This window comes from Macaca fascicularis, chromosome 20 (genome assembly GCF_037993035.2).
Source record: "Macaca fascicularis isolate 582-1 chromosome 20, T2T-MFA8v1.1".
In the NCBI taxonomy this organism is placed as follows: domain Eukaryota; kingdom Metazoa; phylum Chordata; class Mammalia; order Primates; family Cercopithecidae; genus Macaca; species Macaca fascicularis.
Window position 1 is genome coordinate 84174741 of NC_088394.1, and position 26720 is coordinate 84201460.

At 52.6% G+C, this 26720-nt stretch overlaps 1 long non-coding RNA gene across 1 annotated transcript in view; it reads left to right on the forward strand.

The window, feature by feature from the left end:
- The window catches only part of LOC141409241 (uncharacterized), a 58024-nt gene extending 50405 nt beyond the window's left edge, over nt 1–7619 (forward strand). The window contains exon 2 of the long non-coding RNA XR_012428682.1: nt 4352–7619. This is a non-coding gene — a long non-coding RNA (uncharacterized lncRNA). The remainder of the gene's footprint in view (nt 1–4351) is intronic.
- The last annotated feature ends 19101 nt before the right edge of the window (nt 7620–26720 follow it).

Consider the following 26720-nt stretch of genomic DNA (forward strand, 5'->3'; position numbering starts at 1 on the left):
TGAACGGGTGGGTGTATGGATGGATGAGTGGGTAGATGGATGAATGGGTGAGTGTATGGACAGATGAGTGGAGATGAACAGGTGAGTGTATGGACAGATGAGTGGATAGGTGGATGAACGGGTGGGTGTATGGATAAATGAGTGGATAGATGCATGAGTGGGTGGGTGTTTGGATAGATGAGTGGATAGATGGATGAATGGGTGGGTGTATGGACAGATGAGTGGATAGATGGATGAACGGGTAGGTGTATGGATGAGTGGATAGATGGATGAACGGGCGGGTGTATGGACAGATGAGCGGATAGGTGGATGAACGGGCAGGTGTATGGATAGATGAGTGGATAGATGGATGAACAGGTGGGTGTATGGACAGATGAGTGTATAGATGGATGAACGGGCGGGTATATGGACAGATGAGCAGATAGGTGGATGAACGGGCAGGTGTATGGATAAATGAGTGGATAGATGCATGAGTGGGTGGGTGTTTGGATAGATGAGTGGATAGATGGATGAATGGGTGGGTGTATGGATAGATGAATGGGTAGATGGATGAATGGGTGAGTGTATGGGCAGATGAGTGGATAGATGAATGAATGGGTGGGTACATGGACAGATGAGTGGATAGATGGATGAACGGGTGGGTGTATGGACAGATGAGTGGATAGATGGATGAACGGGTAGGTGTATGGATGAGTGGATAGACGGATGAACAGGTGGGTGTATGGACAGATGAGCGGATAGGTGGATGAACGGGCAGGTGTATGGATAGATGAGTGGATAGATGGATGAACGGGTGGGTGTATGGACAGATGAGTGTATAGATGGATGAACGGGCGGGTATATGGACAGATGAGCAGATAGGTGGATGAACGGGCAGGTGTATGGATAAATGAGTGGATAGATGCATGAGTGGGTGGGTGTTTGGATAGATGAGTGGATAGATGGATGAATGGGTGGGTGTATGGATAGATGAATGAGTAGATGGATGAATGGGTGAGTGTATGGGCAGATGAGTGGATAGATGAATGAATGGGTGGGTGCATGGACAGATGAGTGGATAGATGGATGAATGGATGGGTGTATGGACAGATGAGTGGATAGATGGATGAACGGGTGGGTGTATGGACAGATGAGTGGATAGATGGATGAACGGGTGGGTGTTTGGATAGACGAGTGGATAGATGGATGAGTAGGTGGGCTTTTGGATAGATGAGTGGATAGATGGATGAACAGTGGATAAATGGGTAGGTAGATAGATAGACTGGTGGGTAGGTGACAGACAGGCACATGGCTGGACGGGTGGGTGGGTGGATGGATGGATGGATGGATGGATGGATGGATGGATGGATGGATATTTGGATAGATAGATGGATGGGTGAGTGAATGGATACATGAATGAAGTTGCCAGTTGAAGCCACTTGTTGCAATCCTGTGTGGTGTTTTGCTAGGAAAGGAATGACTTTCAGGGGAAAACAGTCATGGTTCTGTCCCTCACAACCATATTACCCTGCAGTAGTTCCTCGATAATATCCATCCAACAAAGGATTTTTATATAGAACTTATTTTACAAAATCACACACATGAAAAGATGCTCAACATCACTAATCATTGGGAAATGCAAATCAAAACCACACTGACATACCACCTCACACCCATTAAGGTAACTGCTATAAAACACAAAGGTAAACCAGAAAATAACATGTGTTGGCAAGGATGTGGGGACACTGGAACCCTGCTGCACGGTTGGTGGGAATGTAAATGGCACCGCATCTGTGGAAGATGGTATAGAAGTTCCTCGAAAAATTAAAACTATGTCTGCTTTCTGATTCAACCGTCCCACTTTTGTGTACATACCCAAACAAACTGAAAGCTGAGGCCCAAAGAAACATCCACACACCCGTGTTCACGGCAGCACTATTCACAATTGCTAAAAGGTGGAAGAAATTCAATGTCCAGGTGAATGGACACATAAAATGTGGTGTAATCACACCTTGGAATGTTTTTATTTGGCCTTAAGAAACTCTGACACATGCTACCACATGGATGGACCTTGAGGACCTTCTGCTCAATGAAATAAGCCAGAAACAAAAAGACAAAAACTGTCTAATGCCAGTGATGTGACGTCCCTAGAGGAGTGAGATTCACAGAGCTGGGAAGTTAGTGTTTAACGGAGACAGAGTTTCAGTTGGGATGGGAAGCTGAAGAGAGTTCTGTGGATGGTGGTGGTGATTGCACAACACCAGAAACATGTTTGATGCCACTGAACTGCTTACTCAAAGATGGCCAAAGTGGTAAATTTTGTTACGTGTATTTTACCACAATAAAAGATAAAAACCTAAGTCTCATAAACATGGTGTTGCATGAAGTCACATGCTTCTGGTGTGATTCCACCAACAGAAGTTTCACAACAGACCAGCCCACCCTCTCTGCCTTCAGAAGACAGGCTGGTGTCCGGGCGGGGCCCCCGGGGAGGGCAGGCTGTGTCCTGATTCTGGATCAGGCTCTGGTGACACGCGTGTGCTCTGTGTGAAAAGGCAGTGGGAAGTGTGCTTACTTGCTCATTTTTCTGTGTTTCTGTTATCCTTGGGAGAATGTTTTAAAACTACAGAATTCAGTTCAATTCTGCTATTCAGTTATTAGAATAAAGGACACTTCTTTCACTGTAGCTTCATGGAGGACTCGCCGTATTGCCTCAGCCCTTACTCATGGCCGTAGCATCCTGAGAACTTTCTCATGGACCTGACATGGTTCACAGATGGACACTGGCAAACACTGCTTACGGGGCAGCAATAGCCCTCAGGCAACAGCCGAGCTATTTTACAAACAGCACACACACACTTGGACACTCGCTCGCACACACGCCAACACTCTGATTTAAAATCTAAAAAGGAACAGACTTGCCTTAAAGACAGAGTGAGTGTGTGGGAGGGGGTTTCTGGGAAGCCCGAGTGTCCCCACATCCACGTCTGTGGGCTGGAGAGATAGGGCACAAATGTTCCCACGGGCACTGCGACCTGGAAACGATTAATTAATTAGACAGTGGAGACGGGAGCCTGCGGTGCATTTGGCCTCTGCAGGCAGCTGCTTTTTTATGTCTTGCTGACAGTTCGAATGATCCTACATAAAATGGGGAGGGGCCGGCGAGCACCTGGGGAGGCTGAACAGTGGATCCCAGCAAGCACAGCCATCATGCAAAGGCCTCAGCCGCCGGCGCTCTGTGCTTTTACATGTGAAACATCACCAGAGACAAGGAAAACATGTCTTTGGGGACCACCTGGGTTAGTTGAAGTGATGGGTGCCGAGTTAGCTGGAGTTAGCTGGGGTGATGGGTGCTGAGGAAGGCACCAAGAATCCAGTGCTCCTGAGATCTCCTCAGAGCCACAGCTCCTGCTGCTGCCCACCTTCCGGTGCGTTGATGGCGGGAGGGCGCCTGGAGTGGCTCGGGTCCTCACAGCATCCTTCCACCTCTGTCATCACCCGAGAGGGAGGCGCAGCTTCTCCTCATGTCTAGAGTGGGTACACTGAGGCACTGAAAGGCCAGGCTGGTGTCCAGGCTGCTGGCTCTGAACCCCATGCAGCTTCTAAACCGGTGTTTGTCACGAGCCTGATTTCCTCCTTCCCCCAAACCCCAAAGCCTCCCGGGACCTGGTTAGGGAAGGAAGTGTGGGGCTGGCAGCGCTGTCCTGATTCTTGTTGCGGCATGGAGGAGGGGATGAGACCCCCCAGGAGAGCAGGGGAAGGTGTTTCCCCAGCCCCTGGCTCACACAGCCCAAGTGAGACACAGAGTTCTGTAAGATGGAGACCAAGGGGCTGGAAAACACGGGAATAGGCCCATAAAATGCAGAGTCCATCCTGGGAGGCCATGGCAGTGACCCAGGCAGGACCACAGCACTGCAGTCCTTCCCCCAGCATGATGCCGCCTGGCACCCTCCAAGCGGCCCCACATGGGCCAGCAAGCGGACACCCGCCCTGGGACTCAGTACAACGGCCAAACAGAGTGATCCAGACTTAGATGCCTTCCCAGGGCAGGGATGGGGTGAGAAAACAAGGCCCCTTAACAGGAGTCAAGGCCACAGAAAGCCCAATGGGCAGGTCCTGGGATGGCCGGGCCTCTGTGCATGTGAGTGAGTGTGCAGAGAACCATCCAAGCACACTCGCTGGATACGGAGTGGGGGCGCAGCAAGCAGTGGGGACTGGGAGGAAAGTCAGTGCATTTCGGACAGGCGCCATCAAGCGGGCTCCTATCCTCCATGGGGCCCAGCAACTGCCCACCCTGGGGGTCTGCACCCTCCTGGTTTCCCCAGCACCGCTGCCGAGCGCCTCAGCCTAAATGCCTGTGTGTCATTTGCAGAGTCCTCCAGAGGCTGAGAGCAAAGGGCTGCACTAGGGAACCCAGCAGTCAGACCAGCCCCCACTCTGGAGTGAACACGTCGCCACTACCAGGCATCGCAGAGGTAAGGAGCGGTTTTCTCTTCTCTTTAAAGCTTGATTTTGCGTCACATCCTGCCTTTTTCCTTGTGTTTATTGTCACGGGTTGTATCGCATGAAGACAGTGCACGAGTTAGTACTGGAATCATAGCAGTGCATGGGTCAGTGCTGCACCACACCGACGCTTGGTCAGTACCATGCACAGTGCTGCACCACACCAATGCTCAGTCAGTACCATGCACAGATAGTGCTGCGCCACACTGACGTTCGCTCAGTTCTGTGTAGATATCATTAGTGCTGTGCCACACTGACGCTCGGTCAGTACTGTGTAGATATCATTAGTGCCGCACCACGCTGATGCTCAGTCAGTACTGTGTAGATATCATTAGTGCTGTGCCACGCTGATGCTCAGTACTGTGTAGATATCATTAGTGCTGCACCACGCTGACGCTCGGTCAGTACTGTGTAGATGTCATTAGTGCCGCGCCACGCTGACGCTCGGTCAGTACTGTGTAGATATCATTAGTGCCGCACCACGCTGACACTCAGTACTGTGTAGATATCACTAGTGCTGGGCCACGCTGACGCTCGGTCAGTACTGTGTAGATGTCATTAGTGCCGCGCCACGCTGACGCTCGGTCAGTACTGTGTAGATGTCATTAGTGCCGCGCCACGCTGACGCTCGGTCAGTACTGTGTAGATATCATTAGTGCCATGCCACGCTGATGCTCGGTCAGTACTGTGTAGATGTCATTAGTGCTGCACCACGCTGACGCTCGGTCAGTACTGTGTAGATGTCATTAGTGCCACGCTGACACTCGGTCAGTACTGTGTAGATGTCATTAGTGCCATGCCACGCTGACGCTCGGTCAGTACTGTGTAGATGTCATTAGTGCCATGCCACGCTGACACTCGGTCAATACTGTGTAGATATCATTAGTGCTGCACCATGCTGACACTTGGTCAGTACCTTGCACAGTTAGTGCTGCACCACGCTGACACTCGGTCAGTACCATGTGGATATCAGTGCATGGTCAGTGCTGCGCCATGCCAACACTCAGTCAGTACTATGCTGATGTTGGTGCACAGGTCAGTGCTGTGCCACACCAATGCTTGGTCAGTACCATGCACAGGTCAGTGCTATGCCACACCGATGCTTGGTTAGTACCATGTTGATTTTGGTGCATGGGTTAGTGCTGTGCCACCATGATGCTTGGTTAGTACTGTGCTGATGTTGGTGACTGTGCCACGCCAACGCTTGATCAGTACCACGCACAGGTCAGTGCTGTGCCACACTGATGCTTGGTTAGTACCATGTTGATTTTGGTGCATGGGTTGGTGCTGTGCCATCCTGATGCTTGGTTAGTACCGTGTTGATTTTGGTGCACGGGTTAGTGCTGTGCCACACTGAAGCTTGGTCAGTATTGTGCTGATGTCGGTGCACAGGTTAGTGCTGTGCCACACCAACACTCGGTGAGTACCACGTAGATATCAGTGCATAGGTTAGTGCTGGGCCATGCTGACGCTTGGTCAGTACCATGCACGGGTAAGTGCTGTGCCACACTGATGCTTGGTCAGTACCGTGTTGATTTTGATGCATGGGTTAATGCTGCACCACACTGATGCTTGGTCAGTACTGTGCTGATGTCAGTGCACAGGTTAGTGCTGTGCCATGCTGACGCTTGGTCAGTACTGTCTGGATATTGGTGCACAGGTTAGTGCATGGATTGTACTGTGAGATGTTGAGCACTAGTTCATATCATGCTGATGTTGGTGCATGGATTAGTTAGTACTGAGCCAACATTATTGCATCAGTCAGTATTGTGCCAGTGTTGGTACCTGGTTTAGTAGGAGCTGGCATTGGTGCATAGTGTAGGGTAGCCTATGGCAGATGAGGAAATGTGATCTCTACATTCCAGCGGTTCTTGGGATGGACCAAGGGCAGGAAACACCTTTGGGCAGGAAACACCTTCAGCCAGGCTCGAGGTGTTTGGGAGACACAGCTCAGAGGGCGGTGCTGGCTCTGTCTACAGGGGTGCACCTGGTGGATGGTGGTCAGAAGGCATCTCGGGCCTGTGTTCTCACTGTGTTCCAGGATGAAAAGTGGGGTTTGTGTCAAAAGTCAGCCCTGGGCGATGAATGGTAGCCGCCTGGTGCTGTGTTGAGAGGGACCCGGTGTGTCTAGGTGTGGCGGGGAGGCTGAGGTCACTATGAAACGATCGTGCCCGCTGTGCCTGTTGGACCTTGCCCTGGTCCCCGGCCTTTCGACCCCTGCTCTGGAGGGAATCGTCCTTCACCTCCATCTTGCAGAAGACACAGTGGGGACCGTCTGGAGCCAACGTGCACAGAGGAGTGTGCGTAAGAGCTGGGGGATGTCGCCAGACTCCTCCACACAGCTGCGGAGACATCGGATTGCAGACACAGCCCCTTATCTGGTCAGCCGTTAAGCAGCTTTATGCAGTGCAGAGCCAAGTCCCACAGGGAAGAGCCTCACTGTCAATTGTCAGCACGCGTCACCGGTAAACGGTCATCCCTGTTACCAGAGCAGGAGACACCTCCCGACCTCAATGGAATGGATGCGACTACTCACTGCGGCTATAAAAACTCCACCGTCCTAAAGCAGCTGCTGGGCTTGTTTCTGGTTAAGGTCCACACGGGGAGTGCAGCATTCCGGGAGCACATTACCTCCTGGCAGCCCTCAAGCTCCCAGAGCAGCCCCAGGAATCCAGAGTATCCTGACATTTAGCTTAACAGGGAGCAGGAGGACCCCAGCGATTCCCTCCGGAGTATGGCCAATGTGTTAGGTCAAGAAGTTGGCAAACCCAGGAGAAAGTCACTTTCCCATTCCTAATTATTCAAGACCCGGCTGCACAAATTGTTTATTTTAGTCGTTGACATTTATTGGAGCAAATGCTGAGTGGTGAGCAGTCGTCTAATGGGTGGGGAGGGGACGGGGAAGGAACGTTTCTGGGGTGATGGAAGCCGTCTATGCCTTGACAGGGTTTGAGTCACCCAAGGGAACGTCTCTGTCAAAATCCATTGACTTGTATGCTTGTGATGTGTACATTTTAACTAAAAAAAAAAAAGCAACCATAAGCAAATGTTGAACTCTGGTTAAAGCAATACACGCTGCAGTGTGTTGGGGAGGTGTGTGGTTACCTCCATTTACTTTGAAATGCATCAAAAAATAAGACGAATGAATGAATGGAGAGGGATGGAGAAGTCAATAAATTTGTAACAGCAGGAAGAGTAAAACGTGAACAGCTGTGAGCCTAGGAAGTGGGTCACTGGACGTTTGCTGCACCATTCTTTCAACTTTTCTGTGTCTTTGAAAGTTTTCCCAATAAAGTGCTGGGAAAAAATTCTAGGTGGTGGGTTGGGGGTATCTGTTACATTACTTTCTAGGCCTTTCCATACTTTGGAAATTGTTTATGATTCTCTTGGGTGGGAGGAATTGGAGCGGATTCTTAGGGCTGGCCACTTTTTGGATGGCCCACCAAGGTAGCTCAACTCTGAACGCAGACGCCGGTAGACCTCAAGTGTGCCCAAGGTCTGCTGCTGCCATTAGCTTTGAGCAATTATCTCTCACCTCAGTTTGCTGACAGAGCCCCTGGCTAAACAAAAATGGACTCCAGGCTGGGCACGATGGCTCGCGCCTGTAATCCCAGCCTCCTGAAGTGGATGGTCTCTTGGACCCAGGGATCCTTGGGCATTCCGAGGAGAATGTCTTGAGCCCACGAGTTTGAGACCAGCCTGAGCAACATAGCAAGACCCCATCTCTACAAAAAAAAAAAAAAATACATAAAATTAGCTAGGTATGGTGTAATCCTAGTTACTTGGGAGGCTGAGGCAGGAGGATCACTGATCACTTGAGCCCAGGAGGTCAAGGCTGCAGTGAACTGTGATTGTACCACTGCACTCCAGCTTGGGTGACAGAGGGAGATCCCATCTCAAAAATAAAAAATAACAAAAAAAGGAACAGGCTCCTGTAAAAACCAACAGAAAATTCACCACCACCAACACTCTACAGGGTGGGTCCTCCCAAGGAGAATAGCAGGTGCTAAGGGCCTTCCATGGTGGGGCCTGCGGGCACACTCCGCCATGCCCCTGGCAGCTCTGCAGGAGGGCAATGGGGACTTGGTGAGGAGCGAGACTCAGCCTTGACCTCAGTCACAGGTCCCCACACGTGGATTCCTGATGCTGAAAGGGGCCGTCCGTCCTCCACCAGCTGGCACTCCAGGAGGCCACTGTCCCAGGCTCACGCAGGAAGAATTTTGTTTTGTGCTGATTGGACTGAGATGTTTGCCAACAGAGATCATCCTTGGGAGTCCAGGCAGCTGACTCTAAGCCCACAGTGGGGTCCCCTGAGGCCGGGTTTCGGGCTCCCAGGCTGAGAGGAGGCACATTGCTCATGCCCAGCCTAACATGACTCATCCCCATCAGCTTCAGCCCAAGGAGCCCGTCACTGACCGTGGAGTCTCGGGGCTGCTATCTGGGCCAGAGGCCCATGTGCCCGGAGCCCTGCCCCCAGAGCCATGGTATGCGGGCAGCCTCGGCCCTGCCTCCCGCAGTGGGGCTATTATGGGTACATGAGGGTTCCTGCCAGGGCAGGTGAGGCCCTCAGAAGAGAGTTCTGAGGAGGGCCCACTGCTGAGCAATCCCTAACCCTCGGCATCTGTGCGGCGGATCAGGAAGGCGCAGCGGCCATGGCCCGGCAGGGGTCTCTCGAAGCCAAAGTGGCTGAAGCTGACTCTGACCTCCCATAAAAGAGGTTGGATGTGCAGGGATCTGCCAAGGAAGTGCCTGGCTCGCGGTGGATGCCACGGAGGAGAGGCTTCTGAAGGTTCCTGGAGCGTCCTCACCAGGGCCACAGAGAGCTGAGCCAGGAGTGGGTAGGGGCAGGAGGCGGCCATCCCTTCCCAAGCTTAGCAGTGGTCGGGAGAAGCGGAGCTGGCAGTGTAGGGTGGGGGCAAGAATGCTCCAGGTACTTCAGGGAGCAGCTTGGAGGGGAACTTCTTGCACCAGGGACCTTGGGGCATCCACGGTGATCACAGGGCCGGGCTGCAGGTGGGGCCAGGCCAGGAGGCTGAGTGTCCACGTGGCTCACCCTGGTGGGTGAGGACAGGCAGCCCGGGGCTGTGGGGAGACAGTGTGGGAGGCCACATTGTCACAGCAGAATCTTCCAGGCATTGCCACAGCCAGCGTGGGCAGGGCCACCAAGAGCAGGGTCAGCCTGGTCACGAGGTGAGACCTTTCCAGCAGCTGACACAGCACCCAGGACCCCAGGCCCACTTGCGGCCCACCTGGCACCCTCTTGCCCACAGCTGTTGTCTGTTCATGTCATGTCCTGTCAGACATGCTGGAAGGGTCAGCATGGTGGGGAGGGGCTCAGGGCCTCCCTGGGGCTGGTGGGGAGCAGGCCAGCTGGTGATGACCCTGGGCCCTCTCTGAGTGGTGGGCAGCATGGCAGTTGGGAGTGCCCTCCGGCAGGGGCCGCCATATTATCTGCTGCTTCCCAGGCCACCCTGGTCTCAGTACAGGGGTGGCAAATGTGTTCCACGTGGGAGGGGCCCTCATGCCACTGGGCCTGTGGCCACAAGAAGGCCTCAGCTGCAGGCGTCTTCACCCCTCCATGAGACCTCCTGCTGACCCCGTGAAGGCCGCTCACTGTGGCGTTGTCTGCTCAGCCCCATTGGATCCAGAGCCTGGAGCAGCGCCATCTCCTTCCTTTCAGAACCACCGACCTGTGTTTTAGCCCAGGAGCCCCAGTTCCAGCCCGCTCGGTGCCTCCATCGTGCCCCAGTGCTGGGGGCGGAGTGCATTCTTCTGGTGGGACCTGCCTTTGGCTTTTGGAGTTTTGGCACATCCTGTCCTGCCTGGGACGGATGAGTTTCTCAAAGTCACAGGTCCCTCCAGTTGCTTTCCTAAGAAGCCCCACTCCGTTCACCGCAGAGTCCTGGATGGATTCAGGCTCCAGGGCCTCAGCGATAGCTAACCGTACAACAAGATTGATTTGCTCCTTGGAGTTCTGGGAGAGCCACGGCCTGGCTGCTGACATCTGCCGTTATCAGAGGACTAAATACCCAGGTGGCTGCCAGGCCTTTCTGCACCTGCCTCTCTGCTCTGAGCTCCCCAGTGCCCTCTTCTCCCTGCCCCATCCTCTCCCCATCTGAAGGCCGGGTATTTACACCTTCCTGCCCACTGCAGGAGCCAGCTCCCACATGCCATCCTCTGGCTGCTGATCTGAGCCACTTGCCATCAGGAGAGGACATGGCCCCTCACCTGGCCTGGGCCCCTGCCAGGGCTTTGTCAGGGCAGGTGTGGGAGGGAACGTGGAGGACAGGAACGTTCTGCGTTCAGTGCTGACAAGATGCCATCACTCAGCAGGGGCTGGCTGGAAAGAGGCTCCTGTTGACTGACAGGTGAGCTGCTATGAGCTTTGAAAGGAACAGAAAAGTATGTTCATGTTCCCAGTGCTGCGTGGCCCACAGAACAGGATAGATACTGCCCTGTGGCCCTGTCCTGGCCCCTTTCTGCCTCTGTGTCTTATAACACTGCATCTATCCAGGTCACACGAGTCCCCCTGAGGCCCTTGGCTCCCAGAAACTGAGCTCTGGGGAACTCGCATAGGAGAGGAGATGTGGTTGGAGCCGCATGGGGGCGGGGGGGTGCATGAGACCATCTGACCACAGCAGCTCAAATGAGCTTAGGAATGCCTAAGTCCCATTTTTCTTATTCTCTTGCTTTTCTTTACAGTTCTACCCTATAACTAGTGTCCCCAAACACTAGATTTTTCTTGCTTTTTAAAAGCTTTTATGAACATGATAGGGTTCAGGCCATATGCTATTCTGTGACTTGCTTTATTTCACTGAATCTTCAGTTTCTAAGGTACACCTGGGTCATTGTCCATAGCCGATGGCCATTTATCCTCACTGCTGTATAATACGCCCTTGTGTGAATGTGCCACAATTTGTCTACCCAACTCTCCCGTCAGTGGACACAGGAGTTTCCAGTGTTTTGCTGTCACAATGAAGCTGCTCTGAGCATCCCAAGTCTCCTGATGTGCGGCACAAAGGTTTCTCTTGGTGCACGTGCACGTTGCATTGTAGACAGTGGTTGTGTACAGCCGCACCAGCAGAGCCCAGCCACCTCCAAAGGGCTGCACCACTGCCCAATACCACTAGGGGGAGACAACAGCTCCAGGTCTCCCCACCTTGTAACACCTGCTACCATTGAACTTCAGTTTATCAGTCTCATGCTGGCAAAACTGTACCTCACTTTTTATTTGGTTGACCATTTTATCACAATTATAAATACACATCACTTAAAGCCTTAAAGCATTGAACAGTTCTATAAGGCTTGTTATGAGAAACAACATCCCTCCCAGGTCCAGCCCCACCACCCACCCCAGTACCCTTTCTGGTCTTCGTGTTGCTATGAATGCTGGTGTGTTGCTACTTCTTGAAGTTCTGTTTTAAGTATTATGCATTCACGCTCCAGGCTAGGCTTCCTTCACCCTGCCCCATTAGCCTCATGACCAGCGCTAACTTTATGGTGATCACGTAGCTGTAATTCATAACTGAGGCTTACTGAATACTGTCATTTCCTTTTCTTTATTGCACATGTTTTTTAGAAGTGATTTGAGATTTTTGTTCGTTGGTTGTGATTGGCTGGCTTGTTTGCTTGCTTTTCTGTGCACTTATTAATTCAATCCCAAACTCACTCCAGTTGTATAAATCTCCTCCCAAGGCTTTCAAACACACTAGATAATTTATCCATTTCATCTTTGTGGAGAAACCTTTTTCTTCCTGCTGCTCCGATCTGGACTAGATGTTCTCCGTGCCCTGTGGTCAGTCAATGTTTTGCGAGTCTCCTCTCTCCATCTTCCTGGGGAGTATCTGCACCTCCTCTTGTGTTGAATCTCCTGCTTCCTAGATCCATGCCTTTCACTGTCTTGGTTTACTCCCTTGTTTTCATGGAGCATGCCCCGTGTAGCTTCGTGAAAGAGGGAGCTAGGGAGGCACGCATGTTGAGAACTTGGATGTTTTCGCATGTGTTTATTCTACTGTGTCATTCATGCTCCTTGATGGCAGGACCTACCTGTTTTTTATTTATCATATGTGCCTTTGTTCACCCCATTTTTATTGCCAATTACATTGTCTCCTACCCATCCAACTATCCAAATCTATCAATCATCAAGGCTACACTCTATGATATTTATTGCATCACTCTTGACATTCATACTCATCACATTTATTCATTAATTCACCATTCACTTGATGATCACCTGCTAGGTGTGTTTGAAGAATTCACAATGAATCAAAAACAAGCTCTTCTGCCAAGAGGAATTCTAGAATGTTGGAGCTAGATGGGACCCTGATACCATCCCATGTAACCCCTGTTATGCAGATAGAAAGATTGAGACCTGCTTGCCCAAAAAGGATGCACCCCAAATCTCCTGACTTCCAGGCTCTTGCTCTTCCTATGTCAAAAGCTATGTACAAGAGGGGCTTTAATATAAAAGGATGGCAAATAAAAGTAAAAGCCTGTGACCAGAGTTTCACAGGAGAGAGAGAGACAGCACTTGTAACAGAAGCACTAAGGGCAACAGTACCAGAAAGTCATTAATGACAAAGAGCATAAAACAGACACTCCATACATCCAGTGTTCTTGGTGACTCTACAGTTATAGTACAGTGGTGGTGATGATGATGACGATGGTGGTGGTGATGACAATGACGATGATGAAGGTGATAATGGTAACAGTGATGGTGATGATGGTGGTCATGAGGGTGATGGTGATGAGGATGTTGATGGTGATGATGAGGGTAATGACGGTAACAGTGATGGTGATGATGGTGATGGCATGATGATGATGAGGGTGATGATGAGGTTGATGATGGTGATGGTGGTGATGATGAGGGTGATGATGGTGATGATAATGATGATGAAAGTGATAATGGTAACAGTGATGGTGCTGATGGTGGTGATGAGGATGATGGTGATGGCAATGATAATGATGATGATGAGAGTGTTGATGAGGGTGATGAGGGTGATGATGGTGATGATGATGATGGTGATGGTCATGATGATGAAGGTGATAATGGTAACAGTGATGGTGATGATGGTGGTATTGAGGGTGATGAGGGTGATGGTGATGGCAATGATAATGATGATGATGAGAGTGTTGATGATGAGGGTGATGAGGGTGATGATGGTGATGGTGATGATGATGAAGGTGATAATGGTAACAGTGACAGTGATAATGGTGGTGATGAGGGTGATGGTGATGACAATGATGATGGTGATGAGGGTGTTGATGACAACATTGAGGGTGATGATGGTAACAGTGATGGCAATGATGATGAGGATAATGGTGATTATGTTGAGGTGATGATGGTGGTGATGATGATGGTAATGAGGGTGATGATGATGATCAAGATGATGGTGATGATGATGAGTATTATTATGACAATGGTGATGATGATACGATGGTGATGATTAAAATAACACAAACAATTACACCAATCTGTGACTGCGAGTTATTGAGTGTTTGTTCTCTGCTAAGTAAGTACTATGATGAGTGCTTTGCCTAAATTGGCTCATTTAATCTCCCATCACCACTCTATGAGGAATGAGTGTTATTTCACTCATTTCACAAACAAAGAAGCTGAGAGAGAGAGAGATGAAGTCATTTGTGAGTGGTGGAGCTGGGATCGTACCCCAGGTAGTCTGACTTCAAGAGAGAGGTGCGTAGGAGTGAATGTGTTCCTAAGCTCTCTTGGTCTTTGTGCCTTAAGGTCCTGGTAACAGATGTTAGAAATGCAGAAACTGGCAGATGTGCAGGTAGGATTTATGGACCAGATATGCAGTGTCCCAAGTGTGTGTCTGTTGTATGTTTGTGGAGTGAGGAGAGAATCCCTTGCAACATTGCCTGACCAGAAAATAGCTTTCATGGGCCAAGAAGACTCAGCCTGTTATTTAGGCTGATGGACATTGTCTGGAGCCTGGGGCTGTGTCAGAGCACACAGGAGACAGGCTCTGTCTGGGCACTACTTGGGAAAGATGTTTGTTCCCAAGTCACAACTGTGAGTCGCTCCCTCAGAGCTCATACAGCAGCGATGGACATTGTGGGTGAGCTGTCTGTAGCGCAGTCCCATCTGAGAGCAGTGCCGGGAGCCATGCACCGTGGCTTAGCACGCCAGCAGGAGCTAATATGTATACTCGCCACTGTCGCGGCATCTGCCTGGCTGCGGATTTCCTGTGCAGCTGATGGACTTTCAGATGAAAGACAAAATTTCCTGTGCCCTTGATCTCAAAGTTGTCTCTTGGACTTCCCACTTCCTCATAAGCTGCTTCCATAAAGGGACAGAAAAAGAGAGGTTTTTGGCAGAAAAGGAGTGGGTGTTGGGAGCCTTTCGGAAGTCTGTTTCCAGCATGGCAGGTGACGTCCCCTCCTTAAGCAGATCTGTTATCCCTGTCACAGTTGGGCCATGACAACTCAGAGCCATGTTCAGGTTCACACAATTCAAGATGTTCGTTTCTCCCTTTCTGAGGCATTCCTGAAAGTTCTATCTGAGGCTCTATTCTTTTATATACAATTCTATGTAAATAAATGTTGAGAGTCTGAACCATCCTAGTGCCAAGCATTCTGCATTTAGTAGAATTACTGATATTGGATCTCATCTATTCATCCCCACCGCCCCCATCCTCAACTACAGCCAAAGCTCCACCCAGTCTGGTCCTGCCCAATTTTGTGGTCGCCACAGTGGCACACGCTGGAGGTTTTCAATACGTGTCTGCTGAACGAATGAGTGAATGAAGTCACATCTAGGAGGTGCCCACCTGTTCATGACCCTGATTGCACATGACCTAGTGGACATCAGGCCACCCCCACCTTCAGGACAGCATCTTTCCAGGGATCCCTCTGCCTGCCATTCCTGTGTGGGCTTAACCCCATGTTTCCCTGCGAAACCAGATTGGAGCGGCTCAGCCTTGGCCTGTGCTCTCTGCCTGATGTCCAGGGCAGCTCCTGCCACGTGGGGCATCTGGGAAGTCTCGTTGAAAGACTGGATGGGTTCCAGGTATGTGTCCGTCCAGCACCTCTGCTTCTCTCTGGGAGACACACCTGGAGCCAAGCAGGCCAAGGGATGCTAACCCACACAGACAGGGCAGTCCGGGCTCCCCACTTCCCGCTTGGCTCCTCCGACCCACCCGGACCCTGAGATTTCTCCAGAAGCACCAGTGGGCGGAAACCATGAGCTTCCTGTTCAGACTTTGCTGTAGGAGCCTGGCATCTGCCCAGTGGGGACTCCAGGGGCTCAGCTGCTGTACATTGCTCCCCACTGCACATACACGTTTGATGCATGAAGGACACTTGCTGAATTTTGATCAGAATCCTGAGCTAGCAGACCTGAAAGCAGCTTTAGGCTCTCAGCCCACTTTCCCCTCAATAAAATACATTCATAAACTTATGTCCTTCACCAAGTCCTGCTCTCGGGGAGGCAGAGCCTTATCTCTTCACATCAGGCAGCCATCATCTCGTTTTAGAGATGAAGACACCAGGGCTCAGCACGTGGCTTGCCTGATGTCTCCCAGGTAATAAGGAACAGTCAGGAACTGGACTTACCTCCCTGGTTAGAGACTCTGCCACTTGTGTATCCATCTTACACCCCATGCAGACACCTCCCTTCACAGCCCTTGACCTGAGGGAGCCCCGTGCAGAAGCCACTTCTTATGGCTGCTGGTGGTCTCAGTGAAAATCAGCAGAAAGGAAATGGAGTCACCATATTGGATCCTCCCTGCGTCTGAGTGTCCTGGGAATGCCATTAAGCCCTCCTGGCCCTCAGTTTCCCTTCTGGGGAGAGAAGAACCATCCAGGCCCGTCTTCCCTGATGAGCTGATGTGTTTTGTGTTTTGTGTTTTGTGTTTCAGACCCTTCTCTTTTGTGTCCTTCCTTCTAAGCAAGCAGGGCCTCTGGGGCTCAGCCTTGATGGCTGCTGGCTGCCCAGGGAAGGGGCTGGAGCTGAAGGTATGAGGCACATATTCTGGGGTAGGACAGCTTTGGGGACCGAGGCTTTGGTGTCAGGTCCCAGGAGTTTGGAGAACATGAAGTGGATCTGGGTTGGGGGTCACAATTAAGGGTAAGGGGGATGCCATGTGGGGCCTGGAGAATGGAGCAAAGGGGACATCCAGAGGCAGAGGGGGTGCTGGAAGGGGCCCTGGAGTCACCTGCGGTGGGCGGGTGCTGCATGGCACCGAGTGGCCTGGTGTGCGTGGTCCCAGTGGGAGCCTTGAACAGACAGCAGCCGATGCTTGGGTCCCCAGGAGCGAGGACCATGCATTTCCAACTGGGGCAGGGTGGCCCAGGTGAGCCAAGGCCACAGGAGCCAGGACATTGGGTAGCAGGGCCTGAGTGTGAGTCCCTGTTGTAATCCCAGACCAGTAATTTCGCATCTGTAGACCTCAATCCTCCCATCTGTGAAAAGGGACTGATAAACCCACCTCACTAGGGCTGCAGTGGGGTCTGGAGACCAACACATGTGAAGATGCTTCAGTGGAAAGCATTGTGGTGACAAGTGTGATGCACGTGGGGAAGGGTCAGAAAATGGGTCGGGTGAAGCCTCATACAGCTAAGTCGGGTGGGTGGGCTGGAATTTGGAGCTGGAATCTTCTGGGGTGATGGCGGCCAGTCAGGCCTCGGTGGCCTTGGCTGGAAAAGTCTGCCCATTGTGAAGCACCTCCTGCTCTGGGCAAACTGTGCTCACTACTTGCTCACTTGTAGGCTCTCCAGACTCTGCCCTGAGTCACTTTCCCCATATGTTAGCTGTCTCCACCCTGTGTTATCAAAAAACAAAAAAAACAAACAAAAAAAAAAACTCTAACAGAATTTGATTTCCATCCAGCTCACCAGGATCTTTAAATCCCCCTGTCTGGATCCTTTGTCTGACACTGGTCCACTAGACAGCCTCTCTGAGGAGCACAATCCTGACAGTTTCCATCTAAATGCCCATGGGGAGACCCTGGGGTCTTCCTCATCCTTCACACAGAAAGATTGAGATCAATAGCAAGGCCTCTACCGGCAGCCAGAGACATAAATTCACTTCCCTTCTATTCTCCTGAATTGACTGAGGCCTGTGGATGGTGGGTGCATGAATGGATGGATGGATAGACTGATTGATGGATCAATAGGTAGACAAGTGGATGAATGTATGTATGGATGGATGGATGAATGGATGGGTAGACGGATGGATAGGTGGATAGGTGGATGGGTGGATGAATGGATGAATGGGTAGATGGACAGGAAGATGGGTGGATGAATGGGTGGACATGTGGGTGAGTGGATGGATGGGTGGATGGATGGATGGATGGATGGGTGGATGGATGGATGGATGGATGGATGGATGGATGGATGGATGGTTAAATCAGTACAATGTGGATGGATGGATAGGTGGATGGATGGTTAAATCAGTACGTGGTGGATGGATGGATAGGTAGATGGATGAATGAGTGGGTGAGTAGATGGGTGAATGGATGGGTAGGTAGATAGATGAATGGGTGGACTTATTTACTAAATGGAAAGGGAAATGATGATCCATCACCTGCCAAGATTCTGTGCTTTGTCTAGAAAGTTCTTCCAACTGAAGGGGTCTGTACTGGCCATTTCTTCTTCATAGAATACTCCCTTCAAAGCTTCATTGGGGGGGGTGTTTTTTCCTTCTGAACCTTAACATCACCTCTTCTGAGACCCCTTCTGTGATCCCATAAGGAGACCAGCATTAAATAGATAATTAACCTTCAAATAAGTCTACAGTGTCCAATTAGGATGGGTGTGTGAGGACTAGGAGTGTGGGTGGGAATTGTGGGGCATGGAGGGGGCTATGGGTAAGTGATCGAGAAAGGTTTCTCTGAGCCTTCGTTCTCTCTCCTAAGGCACAAGCAGGCTAAGTGGGGTTCAGGTGGCACAGGTGGAGGGAACAGTGTGAAGGCCACGAGGCGGGCTTTACTCTGAACCACGATAAGCATCTGCATGCTCTCTGCCCAGCTCCGAGTGCCCGGACTGTGCATGGGGTCTCCCCCAGAGCCCCTAGAGCCTCAAGGGAGGAGTCAGTGGCCTTTGTTGGATATGAGGGGTATCTTCCCGTGGTCACCCAGGAAAGCTCTGGCCCAAATTCCTTTGTGGCCAAAAGTTGCTTGTGGCAGAAACACATAGGACCAGTGAGAAAGATCAGCTGAAACTGTCTTTAGAGCAAGATGCCAATCAGAAGCAACTGTGCAGAACCGGCGTGCTGCCATGCCAATCCACTACCCAAGGCAGGCTCGCACTGTCCTACCTCCCGCCCTGTGCACTCCTAAGACGCTGTCTAAGCACCCCCTCCTTCCTTACTTCCTTCCACAAATGCCTAACTAGTGCTGTCTTACTGTCTCCTTAGTGGCTTAGGGCGCATAAACTTGGCCTTCCACATCATTGTGCAAACCCCCTTGTTCAAATCCACCTGGCACTTTGCTGGGTTCCTGCCCCCTGCCCTCTGAGCTCCCAGGCTACTCAAAGACACAGGCAAGAAAATACAACCCTGCATTAAGAGCTACTCATTCTTTGAAGGAAGAGGCCATCTCATCTGAGGAGCTTTTTCCACGTGGAAATTGCCACTTTAACCCTGAGTATCCTTGAGTCCAAGCACAAAAAACCAACACACCTGCTTGCTTCCCACAACGGGGAAGCCACTGAAAGCCTGGGTCTCTGCTGTCTTTGTAGACTGTGGCTGAGCAAATGCAGCCGATGAAATGGAAGAGCAAGGCGTAAAGAAATGAGTGCACCGAGGAAGTGCCCACATAGCCCTCGTAATGCCAGGGCCGTCGGAGAGAAGACTGGGATGAGTTTTTAAGGGTAAATGCCAGGTCTCTGTAATAACGGAAGAATGATTTACACCAAGCACGGCCTGTGCTGTGGGGGCATCCATGGCACAACGACCAAGAGCTTCTCGGGCCCCCAGGACGTGGCAGGGCTCAGGGTCTGGGGAGGACGTCAACGGCTTTAGCTGAGCCCCTGCTGAGGAGTTGGGTTGTGACCGTTCTGGGGTTCATGGGTTTTGATTTGATTAGAGGGCTACCCAAAAGCACTGATCTGTCATTGAGTTGTACAACCGTACACATTCATACTGCAGCCTGTACTCGGTGCACACAGGATGCACAAGGGCCAGGCACCTGGGAGATGCTGGGCAGGACCAAGCCGTTCACCCATCACTATGCTTAGCAGTGCGAGGATGGCCGAGTTCTAGAAGGTCCCTCTCTTTGGAATAGATCTGGTGAAGATGTACTGGGAGCACCGTCTGCCCTCTGCGTGGAATGACAGACACTCTCATCAACACAGATAACATATGCCTGAGGTCTCAACCTGCGTTCTGTTGCCCCAGAAATATGGAAGGCAGCTGGCCCCTCGGCCCCCATGAGATTTACTGTGAATAGAGAAAGGGCTTGGATGTCGCTCCGTCCCTGGGGCAGCGACTGGCTTTGATAAGCGTCCCCCCTCGGGCTCTCGGCTCTGCAGAGGATATTGCCTCCGAAGGACGGAAGCAAGCCGCCCCGCCGCGCCTTTGCAGGGCCCCCTCCTTTGCGGATCCCTTCCTGCCGCAGGAATTTCCCTGAGTGGCCCTCACAGACCCTGATGTATTGCAACAACCGCAAGGCCATGGGGTGGGGCTTCTGTGTCCAGACTCCAGACGCCTGGGAAGGTGCCAGCCTGGCGGGGACATCCTCGTAGGATCCCAGCTCCTGTCCCCAGTGGGGATGGCAAAGTGGGCGGAACAGGTTCCAGCTGCGTGGGGGTGGAGGAATGACACACACACACACACACACACACACACGCTCACGCACACATACACAGGTGCATACACATACATGCACACCCATACACACATACATGCACACTCACAGACATGCTCACCCTCCTCCCACACACACACAGGTGCACGTACACACATATTCACACTCATGTGCTCACACACAGGTGTGCATATGCACACACACATACATGCACAGACATGATCACACTCAAATATGCACGCACACATACATGTACACTCAGACATGCTCACACTCACGCACACTTGTGCACTCACACGTGCACACCCATGCTCACACACATTCTCATGCACATTTGCCCATGCTCCACCCACCCACACACACATACACACAGGTGCACACACACATGCACACTCACCCATGCTCACATGCTCACATGGCCGTGCACACTCACATGCTCACACACACCGCACACACGCTCACACACCCACACCCCACAGAGGGGAGGGACAGGCACATCAGGCAGAAGGACAGCCCTGGTGTGGCACATTGGATGCAGCTGTTTTGAAGCAGGGCCATTTCGGTGCAGGCTGGATCAGAAGCCACCCAGACTGATGTTGGATGTCGGGCACTGAGCAACACATTCAAACTGTCTCTCGGCGGGTCCTCGTCTCCCAAATGCTGGAAAAGCCATTTCTCTAGGAGAGATCTGGAGCAGACATCCAGTAAGCAGCCGGCGGCAGGCACCGAAACAGTGTTGCCATGCAGCGTCTGCTTTCGGCTCTAGCCTCGAAACCTGCATTCTGTCCAGCCCAGCAACACGCAGCTCAGAGGCGGTTCAGTGGCGTTGGGAGATTGGAACGGGGCAGGTGTCTGAGTGGTCCCTCAGCTGTGCTCATGGCCACAAAGTTAATGGGGAGGTGGTGGCTTCAGGTACAATCAAAGAGGTTCCATTGCTCAGCAGGGTCCCACCAGGGATGACTCAAAGATGGGTGCATGCGTGACAAGGCTCAGCCTCCATGTCCGCTTTCCTCAGCGCTTCTCTCCATGCACTTTTTCTGTTTATTTGCACTCTGTCATAGGCTCACCGGCAAAGCACTTGCATCTGCCCACACGTGGCCTGGAAGTGGCCAGCCTGCCTCACCGCCGCTGGTTCTCTTACGGCCCACAGCACACAGCAGGTGGGAAACGGAAGCTGTTGCCGTGAGCCCTGCGGCTCACTCCAGTCTCCAGGGCCGGCATCTTCATCTCTCTCTGCTCCGTCCCCGCACACTCTCTCCTCTCTAGAACGGAGCTCCGTCCGCCTCCCTCTTATGAAGACATCTGTGATTGCATTCAGGGCCCACCCAGGTGGTCCAGGATCATCTTGTCTCCAGAACCTTCATTTAGTCATTGGCCCTTTCTCCAAACAAGGACACATTTGCAGGGTCCAAGGATTAGGACCTGACCTCTTTAGGAGACATGATTGAGGCCACTACAGGTGCCGGTGTGGCTTTTATCCCCAGGTCCCTTTGAGGTAACAGCTGCCCCGTTAGCCTGTGCTGCCAGCTTGAGGAAGAAGGTTCCCCAAAGGTGTTCCCCAGTATCTTTATGTTATGAGCATGGCGAGTCGATTCCTGCAATTGTCCCATGGGGCTTGTCACCACAAATCAAGTCCTTCTTCATCTTTTCAGTTTGTAAATGGCACAAGGGCCTTAAGACCACAATTGGAGATGTAACCCTGACATCCTCTTGACAGTCCCCCACCCCCTGCCACAGCCCGTGGGGAGAGGTGGGGTCTGGGGGCACCAGGCTCGGTCCGAGGCCTCTTTCGTCAGTGGCTTTGGAGAAGAGGGCTCTGGGCTGTGCTGTCCACTCCCATAGTCAGCAGCGCCCCTGGTCGGGGCTTCCTGGGCCAAGAACATGCCTCGAGCATGTCTGCTGGGGGCTCCTTCCACCTCTCGGAGCTGTGCACAAGGGAGCCTCTGGGAAAGGGCGGACGCCGCACGCGGCACCAGTGCCACCAAGTTGCTGCTTGTTCACCGAGTTCCAAGAGAAGCCTGTTCAATTTGGGGCAAGGCTGGTGGCAGTCACCAGTCCAGACAGCCCAGGCTGAGACCCTGGAAGGCGAAACTCAAAATGTCTTCAATTGTTTTTAGCTTTTCGTATTAGGAAAGTCTCATGAGGCGTGGAGAGGACATGGAGCTGCTGCTGATTCTTACTATTAAAATATTTCAGATTTAAACATTTCTGAGTTCTTGGTCATGTGCCAGAGATATTTGGCCCCGGTACACAGAGGGAGGCAATGTTCTGGAAGGTCAGAGCTCCCACCTTCCTCTCCCCACTCCTCACTGGCTCTCCAGATCCCACGGGCACCTCCCGAGACAGGAGCAAGCAGGCGTGCATTCCATCCTTAAATAGATAGGTCTGCTAGAAATTCCTTCCATCTTTGAAGCCAAAATCCACATCCCTGTAGGGTCCACCCTGCTGGCCCCATTTTCCCCTCTGAGGGGTGATCCCTCTTCTGTGTAAAATCCCCTCACAGAAGCTCTGGCGGCGAGCTCCCTGAGAGCTGGGGGAGCAGACACACAGCAGACACTTGCCCGGGGAACCTAGGCCAGCCCTCCAGAGCCCCACACAGATGAGTGTCGGGTGAAGGTCAGGAGAAAGCCCTGTAAGCCACCGGGGGCCAGGGAGGGCTTCCTGCGGGAGGCAGCTTGAGGCAGGAGAGGGCTTCAGAGAGGCTGGAGGGCAGGGGGCTCCAGGTGCTGGCAGCACTGGTCCTTGCAGGAGGGAACCAAGTAACAGGGAACTAGCTAGGCCGTTCCAGGAGCCACAGACAGGAAGCAGCACAGCTTTGATGATCTAACAAGGGCTCATCTTGAGGCATGGGGCTGTGGCTTCTGGGAGTCGTAGCTGAACCCAGGGAAGCTTTGCAGTGCGATGTGGATGGTGACAGTCTCTGTTCTGGGATGGTGACTGGGGGTCAGGTCCCTGTGATCCCACGACAGCTGGGTGCCAATCCCTGCCCCACCCAGATGAGCTAGGAGGTCTTCAGGGATTTGGGTGGGCTCTGCCTCCGCCACGGGGGCCCCACTGGCTCTCATCCACTTCCCTGGACGAGACAGGGGACTCATGCCCATGAGGTGCCGGGCCCTGAGCAGGATGGACTTCTCCATGGGGGTTCCAGCCACTCTGGCTGGAGTTTCCCTCTGAGGCCAGCACTGCTCCAGTACAATGGCAGCGTTGCAGGGCGCTTGTTTGAGGACGACCTTTTCTATGTGTGGTGGCATCACCGTGGCCCCTCTGCCAGGTCTTTCCCCGGGGAGCCTGCTGTGATGTTGGCAGCGCATGGCGTGGCTGGGGGACGCAATGGCATTCGCGGATGAGGAAGGAACGGGAGAAGAGCCCTGCTCGGCCTGACCGGCTCACACCATTGTCCCTTGATTGCCTGACCCGGGAAAAAGAAACTGGAATTTCTCCCAACTCTGCAGTGGGGCATCTTCTCTTGCTCAAAGTCACTTTGATTTCGACAAAGCTGATTCTACAACCAGAGCCGCTGGGTGTCTGGAGGCACGACCACTGCAGTTCACAACAGTCCTGCCCAGGTGGTGAGGGTGGGAGGTGGCCATGGATGGAGGCTGGATTTACAGCCGGGAGACCCAGGTTCAGAGTCAGGCTCCTCCCCTCTGAGCCTGTCACCCTGCACTGTCTTTTCATCTTCAGTCCAGGTCCTCGGACATACGACATCCTTCCTTCCTCTCCGGAGTGAAAACCTGTGTGGGGCGGGTGCGGCGTCCCTCAGGGCTCCGGGATTGCCCACAGGCTCCGTGCTCGGTGCTGCCATCGTCTGTCCTAAGCCAGAAACCCACCACCCAGCATCAGGGAGCGCTTTTCTCAGTGGCTTCATTTCTCGTGTCCAAAGGGAGCCTCAGAGGTTGGCACACCCTTGTATCTAACACTCGCATAGAGCACATGATTCCTCTTGGAATAATGAACAAGTGAGTCGCGAATGGGCCGCCTTCTTCACCCACCCAGCCCCTGGGAAGCTCCGTGATGACTCCAGCCCCTTCCAAGCTGGTTGTCTCACACAAGAGCCCTTTCTCAGAGCTAAGCTGTTAGAGGCCGGGTGTGGTGGCTCACACCTGTGATCCCAGCACTTTGGGAGGCCGAGGCGGGCGGATCACCTGAGGTCAGGCGTTGGAGACCAGCCTGGCCAACATGGTGAGACCCCATCTCTACTAAAAATATACAAATTAGCCAATCGTGGTGGCGGGCACCTGTAATCCCAGCTACTCGGGAGGCTGAGGCAGGAGAATCCATTGAACCTGTGAGGCAGAGGTTGCAGTGGACTGAGATCATGCCACTGCACTCCAGCCTGGGCGACAGAGCAAGACTGTCTCAAAAAAAAAAAAAAAAAAAGAAAGAAAGAAAAAGAAAAGAAAAGAACCAAAGCCATTGGGAACATGCTTTGTGTGTGAGAGGATGGAAGATAACTCCGACGCACAGTGGCCACGCTTTTCTAAGGGATGATTATTTGGAAGAGAACTCTCTCTTGCACTCAGTGAACAGTGGGATGGAGAGGCAGAGGCTCACCCAAACAGCCTCTCCAGGGCACCGTCAGGCGGGTAGGGGAGACAGGCATCTCCTGAGCATTTCGGCAGGTCCCCGTTTGTAGCCACAACCGGGAATGCCCAGGAGCTGTTGAGGAGCCCGCTAGAAGTTGAGGAGCCCGCTAGGAGCTGTTGAGGAGCCCGCTAGAAGTTGAGGAGCCCGCTAGGAGCTGTTGAGGAGCCTGCTAGGAGCTGTTGAGGAGCCCGCTAGGAGCTGTTGAGGAGCCCGCTAGAAGTGGTCATGAGATGCTGTCTCTATGGGAACCACTGGTGTGGGGCCGGGCCGGCTTTGTCTCTGCCCAGCTGTCTTGTCCCTTCTGTCTCTGTGCACATCCTTTTTGTGGGTTACTGAGAAACAGGCCTCACCTTTCTGCCCCCGTCCCCCGAGCCCCCTCCTCAGATCCCCGCTCAGGGCTCAGCATCCCAGGCTGCAGGCAGGAGGGGTAACTATCAGGGTGACAGTCCTGATGACCGTTAACCGATTCCTAGTTCACCAGCAGCTGCAGGGCCCTCCTCCCCCAAACCTTGTTACATATACATTGTTGTGCTCACTGTAAAGACAGGGAACCTGAGGCTCAGGGAAGTCCCGAGCTCCACCACAGCAGGGCTGAGCCTGGCTCTCGGGCAGTTTGTTTCCAGGCAACCCTGTGCAGAGCAGATGCTGCTGAGAACAGCTGGGCGTTCGGTCAGGACCGCGGCCCTGTTCTCTCTGGGTAGTGGGAGACTCGGGTGGTGACTGACACCAAGGAGGAGGCAGGAGCCGCAGGGGTGGTGGGCACCTGCAGTCTGACGTCCTGTCCCCGCTGCTGTCGGAGTGCCAGGAGTCAGCCTCTTATGAAACAATTCCACATGCGCCCGGATGATATTAATGGTAAAAATACTTCATGTCTGAGTCTGGCCAGTGGAGTCTCTCTCAAGATAAAATTCGTTCCTTTTTTTAAGAGCAGATATATTTATATGTGGTGCTCTGTGTGTCTTAAAAGTCTGTTTCAGTGGCTGCTTCCTTTGGCCCGGGAAGCGCGGCCCACCCTGCCTGACTTCCAGCACTCCGTTCCTCGGCTTTTCCATTAGAAGGAGAATGTGTTCCGGCCACCTCCCTGGGCTCACAGCTGCTTGGGCTCGCCTGGGCCTGTGGTTGAGGAAGGTTCTCCATCGCCCTGGCAGTGGAGATACACGGGGTCAGGCTGTGTGTACAGAGGCACTCCACAGATGCTGGGCAGGAGTGAACAGACATTGGGAGGAAGGAACAGCGTCCGCTCCCTGCTGGAGGCTCACTTTCTGCTTGGACTCCGAGGCCCCTGTCCCTGCTGGCTGCTCCGTAGGGCCCTGCCTCTGTCTGCTTTCCAGGAACCTCAGGTCTCTGCCCTCTCGTCACTCTCATCTACTTCCCAGTTCAGCAACGTGCCGTAGGGGCCAGGGTGGGGCCTCCACTACAGAACCCCCCTGCCCTGGGCGGCTGTGGGGCTGCCAAAAAGGGGAGGCTTGGCAATCCCAGACACTGCAGAAAAACAGATGTGTGAGAAGGGTGTGGAACTCAGCAGTGTTATCCTCCTGCAGGCCCCTGAACACTCCTGTCCCCAGGGCCAGAATGTGGCACATTTGCCTTTCAGAGGGTGGGTCCTTCAGGGTTGAACTCCAATCTGACGGCTGAAGTGCAGATTCCCTGCTCCCCTGGTGTCTGTCTGTCAATCTGTGCTGTGAGCTCTGGGCCTGATAGGAAAGTGTGAAGTTGTGTCTGGGGATTTGGTGTTTGCAGCCTGTCATTGTCAGAGCAGTCCAGAGCTGCACCCTCCAGCATGCAGCCACCAGCCATGGTGATCATTCATTAGTTAATTAAAGTGAAATCAAGGCAACAGTTCCCTTCATCCCAGGCACCATCACATAAGTTCTCCTGAGCCCC